Here is a 6,024-nt window from a genome sequence, read left to right on the forward strand (position 1 = left end):
GGTTTGCTGCTGACCCATCGCGAGTTCACCCGGAGACGATTCCGGTTGGTATGATGTACAACATGTTCTACAACATGGGCTACACGGAAGTTCTCACCTCCGTCGCAAGGTTCAAGAAGTCCTGCCTACCGCCCTAGTGGAATGGGTTATTTACAGTTCTCTTCAAGGGACTGCCAGAGAGGAGCTCAGGATCGGACGGGGCCAGTCGTCTTTTCCTGTCGATTATGTATGGGGTGTACAACGGGATCAATCTGGACTATGGGTTTGTCCTTTGGCAACAACTGATTCAGAGCCTCTCTTCCTCTTCCCGACACTCCGAGGTGTCGCTGGCCCGGTTCTGGATCTTGATCACAAGATGGGCCATGGACAAGTTTAACGTTCCCACAGCCGACGGTGCACCGATGTCTTCTATTGGTACCTTTCATACCAAGAAGATCATCGTATCCGATGCATCAAAATTCTCCTTCATTGGCTCTATCCCGGAGTCGATGTATGCCGATGTGCCTGCTGATAGCAGACTGATCAGAACGATCAAGGAGTTTCGCCAAACTGGTCCGAGGGAACTGACACCGGACATGCTGCGATCGATTCATGATGCCGACAAACTGGTGGCCAGGGGCAAAAAGGGTGACAAAGGGAAGCAAGTGTCCAAAGCTCCAAAGGGACCTTCTCCCAAGAAGCGAAAACAACAGAAAGCTGCTTCACCCCCACAACCGAAAAGGAGGAAACCCCAACCGAAGCGAAAGCTCCTTATTCCCTCCTCCTCAAGCGAATACGAAGGTGGGAGTTCGGACTCTGAGGGCTCACAAGGAGACGAATCTCCTCAACGAGGCAACACACCCCCTCGGTCCCCAACCCCGGAGATGGAACTTCATCAATCCCCAGTTCCTTCACCTCCACCCACAATACCTATTTCCATTCCCACCATAAACCCCACTATCCCCCCAACCTCATTCCCTATACCCCCACCCATATTCACCACATCAACCGAAACACCACCTGTAACCGAAACCCCTCCCGTAACCGACCCTCCACAAACCGAAACCCATACACCACCACCACCCGAAACTAACCCCCCACCCAATCAACCTGAACCAACCAAACCCACAACACCCCCAGCTTCACCACCACCTCAATCTCCAGAAGACGCCTCCGATGGCGATGATCAATACCTTGGTGGTGATCACATGAACTTTGATTCGGTCTACTATAGTCCATTTCAAGTTCAGAGTGATGAGGAGGATGATGCTCCAGTGACAAAGAAGCATCTCCGCGACCTTAACGAGAAGGTTGATCAACTTTTCGCCTCCTCTTCCAACCAGCAGTCATCCTTGTCTGAAGCTGCCCTTCAGAAGATAGTTGATGCCTTCTCCAGGGCTCAACATGACTCAGTGGTCTCAGCAACTGCTGCGATAGACGCCTCCACCCGAGCCTGTGTGGCAGCGACCGAAAAAGTCGATAAACTATTCTCCGACGCTTCTGACCTGCTGAAGTCTCTGCAGGAAAGCGCCAATGCCACAAAGACAACTCTGGAACCGATTATTCAACAATTGGCCAAGTTCGTCTCGACGGAGTTGACTTCGTTCGCTACCCTCCGACAAAATATCAGCGACGACAACTCGGAACTCCGTGCCTCCATCGATGCCCGTCTGGCAAAACTACAAGAGGATCTTGCGGCAGAGAACTCTCTGATGGACGTTCTGGCGAGTAAAACAACTGCCTTAAAAGTCAAGAGCACGCAGCTTTCCAACTCTCAAGAACAATTGGAAGCTCTTCGATCCGAGAGGGAAGTCATAAAGACGTGTGTTTCGGATGTCCACGCCGCTCTATCCAACATCCTGGAAGCACACGACCCCATCCTTAATCATTCGGTGAGGCGCACCCTCGCTGAAAAGCTCTCCCTGGCCATGGACCTCTTAAGCAAGATTGAAGGCCTGCCGAGTTTCGTGTCCATTCCGAAACAAGGGGGAGATGAGAAGAAAGGATCGAAACCACCTCCTTCCTCCAAAGCTACTCACACAACCGAACCACCCCCAACTAGTCATGCCTCGGGTTCGGGTGTGAAGAACAAGGGCAAAAACATAGCAGAGGGAGGAGATGGAGATGAAGATGAAGATGAAGATGAAGACAAGGAGACCATTGCCGACTTGTTGAAACGGAAAAACAGTCGCAATGCTGAAGGTGATGCCAGTCGTGTGGCGCGTGAGGCTGAAGAAGCCGAACGAAAGCAAAAAGAAGCCCACGATCTCCTTGAGAGCCGAAAGCTGCTCTTCCCTGCCTGGACCAGGGATCGTTTGATAAAAGAGGCCATAGAGACTCCAAGCATACTATGGCTCGAGCCGGTGATATCGTTCGACTGCAACAACACCATCGATTCGCAGTTCGATATGCCACTGACTCGAAAGGTGTTCATCTTCCACGCCTTCTCCAACATCTTTGATGTCCCGCATCCGAACGATGAGCTTGACATGGAGCTCATTGACTTCTACCTGGAGGCCGCTCGCCCTCAATACCTTACATGGAGCGCCCAGAAGATTGTCAATGTTCGGGTGATGAAGCCTTTTGCCGTAGGGAGATTTACAAACGTCAAGTTCAAGCTTATCCGAGGATCTGCAAGAACTGCTCACATCATCACCCTGGCGGATCTATCGAATCTGAATCCTCATGACTGGATAGTCTTGTACAATATCCTGCTGACAAACGAAGCCGAATATGGTCCCATCTTAGACCATGTTAAAAGGATGTTGGCTTGCTACATCATGGAGGTTGCCCAAATGGATCAGTAGGTCGCCACTGTTTTCAAGAAGAAACCGAAAGTAGCACCAGTGGGATCGGCCAGTGATCTAAACACAATGCAAATAGGCAAGATAGATCCAAGGCGAAACTCAGTGATGTTCTCCAGAGCCGAAGGACAGAAATGTCTGTTCGCTTTAGCTGACAAGCACCTCTACACCACAGCTTGCTTGGAGCACGTCCTATCAATCGTCAAGCGGTGTAAGGACAATTCGGCTGATGACATAAAGTACTTCAATGATATGATCAATTGGTACATCCGGTTTAGACAGACCATCCTCTCAATAACCAAGTGTCTGTTTAGCACCGTGAAGAAGAAAGTACCAGCTTCAGCTGCCGGCCCAAGTAAGAAGTGAAGGTCTCGCTCCAAATTGACGCAAAGGGGGAGATTGTTGGGCTGAAGTTTTATTAGATGTTGCGTCTTTTGGGCTCGTTAGATTAGCCTTTTATTCTCCGGTTTGGGCCTGTCCAACCGAGAGCCTTTTATGTATAGTATTTAAGTTAATGCTTGCATGCATATTAGGTTAAGATTCTAGAGATTATCGATATAGCGATTGATCAAGAGTACAATATTTTCCAGTAATCGTTCTTGTAATCTTCCAATCCTTTACAGTTGATGTTCTTAATCGAGCTCTTCTAAGGATTTTATTTAATCATTCGACACGATTGATTCAAGCTGTTTTGTTCTTAATATTGCGTTCTGCTTTGTTATTAATATTGCGTTTTTGCTGTTTCATATTCATATACTTGTTCAAGATCTGATCGATCTTCATAGATTAAAAGTTGTTTTAATCCCATCAAAATGTTTAAAAGACTTAGGAAGGCTATCCACCCTATTTCCTTTTCGCGCCTTGAGATGTGGTCTGGTGGGATATTGGGTATTCGTCCGAAAGTCGTTTAAATATTAGTTATATATCATGTGTACATATATAGTCATAAAAGGTCTTTCCAGTTCATCCCATGCCCTTAGTTAGCAAGGGTATACATCCATGACCATACGTACCAGTTAGACTGCTAGTAAACTACCATATGGGTAGTTTAGGAAGATACTAGAACCGTTACTAGAACGCGGTATCATACAATGAGTCAGTTCATTCATGATTCAATACTCTCTAGAACATTACTGTACATTACATATCCAACTATACTAGAACGAGAAGCATTACCCTTACATTAATACGTTAACAATTGTGATCCACTGTATTGGAGCATGCCTTAAATGTCATGGCCCGAGTTGTAGCCAGAATTCTCTTGGAGGGAGAGTGTTGAGTTTGCGTATAGATATATACTGGATTGACAATACTACACCTTGCTGCTAGCTACAGTGGGACCTGCAGGTCTGCGGGTGCCAAACATCATACCTTATTTTCGACTATACGCTGTCGTTGTAACCAGTCTATAGTATGAGTTTGTGTATAGATCCATACTGGATTGACTATCCTACACCTTGCTGCTAGCTACAGTGGGACCTGCAGGTCTACGGGTGCCAAACGTCATTCCGTTATTATGACCATTCGTATGTCGTTGTAATCAGTCGATAGTATGGTGCAATTTATCACATATTGCCTTAGCCTAAAATCCAGTTTAAGGTAGTTAGTACGGTAGTAGCCCTTTTAGAGCTACGTTGTAGTACTACGTTAATTTTCCCATTACATATTTTTAGTGATAACCTCACTTAAACATAAATGTACAAACTATATTTTTGGATAATGATAGTTATACTTTGGAAAATACTTACTCTTACAAGAGACACATACACAGAACAGTTAGGCCTTGGTAGAAGACACCTTTATATACTAGAAGGAATCATAGGGATTCTAGGGTTTTTCAAACACTTACAATTCATATACACTTTCAAATTCTTACAATACATAGACTTACAAATTCTTATGATCTCACCAGCTTCAAAGCTGATACTCGCTTTCAAAATTACTTGTATCCTCAGGTCATCATAGACAGGTACCGATGCAAGGAGAAAGGAAGATGGAGCTTGTTCAAGACTTATCTTTCATTTTGATTTATGCTTTAGTGTTTATCAAAATTTGACCGAATACAATTGTATAATAATTATTTTATTAACGCAATGGATGATGTTGTTGCTTGTTTACTACTTTACATTGTTGTTGATATTATACATGACGTCCTCCGCCCCAGAACGTTTCCGCCGTTCTCGGTTTTGGGGTGTGAGACATTTCAAGTCCTTTAAAGAGCATAATATTCATAAAAACATTTATTGTAACTTTTTTGACTCTTTTTATCCCTAAGAAAACCGTGAATGGCAATTTTAACCCAACTTTTGTTTATTTGACAATTTAAGCACAAAAATTGGTTTTATGTTACAATATGTTGATTTTAAATCTTAGAGGGTATTTTTCTTGACTTGTTTAGTGTAGTATACGTTAGGTCATGTTTGTTTTCCTTATTATGTCATAGATCTCGAGATTTCTTTCATTTTTGTTTACATAATCAACACATAAGAACATAAATTCACACATACATAAATGAAATCATACATAGCAGACACACACACATAGATCTACACATTTTACTTGTATTCTCCCTCATAAAACTTGTAAAAACCGAAAAGAGAGGGGTATGAACTCACCTTTTCTTGTTGATCACGGTTTTGAAGAAAAATGGAAGAAGTTTGATGCTATTCTCAGCCTAGCAAGCTTCTTGGAGGAACCTTGGCTTAGATGTGTTCTAAGAGGCAAGATCATGCATTTGAATAGATTAAGAGGAGATTTTTGATGAAATGAAGTAATTGGATCATGGATTTAAGCATTAACTTAACTAATATGATGACTCTTATGGAAAATCCTACTTGAAAATCTCTTAATCTCGAAAATTTTGAAGGAGAAGTGAAGGAGTTGTAGTTTGTTCCTGAGAGTGTTTAAATGAAAGAAAATTGTGTGTGTGTATGTGTGATACTCGCGGCCGAGAGTAATAGAAGAAGAAGAGAGAGGGAAGTGAAAGGATGTGCATGGAAACATGTGAATTTGCTTGGATATCCCCAAGGTATTAAGGAGGTGGCTAATCCTCCTTAATCCTCTAATTACTCTTTTTTTTATTACTTGGGTCGAGAGATAGAGAAGAGAGGAGAGAGTTTGGGCCTGGAGTGCTTAAGTCCAAGATATGGGCCCAATACACATCAATGTATGAGTTTTAAGGCCATTTAGGGCTAATTAAGTTAGTTATGCCCATATGAGGTCCTTTAAGGTATTTTATTTC

Source organism: Lactuca serriola, chromosome 8 (assembly GCF_051521515.1).
Source record: "Lactuca serriola cultivar US96UC23 chromosome 8, Lser_US96UC23_V15, whole genome shotgun sequence".
Lineage (NCBI taxonomy): Eukaryota > Viridiplantae > Streptophyta > Magnoliopsida > Asterales > Asteraceae > Lactuca > Lactuca serriola.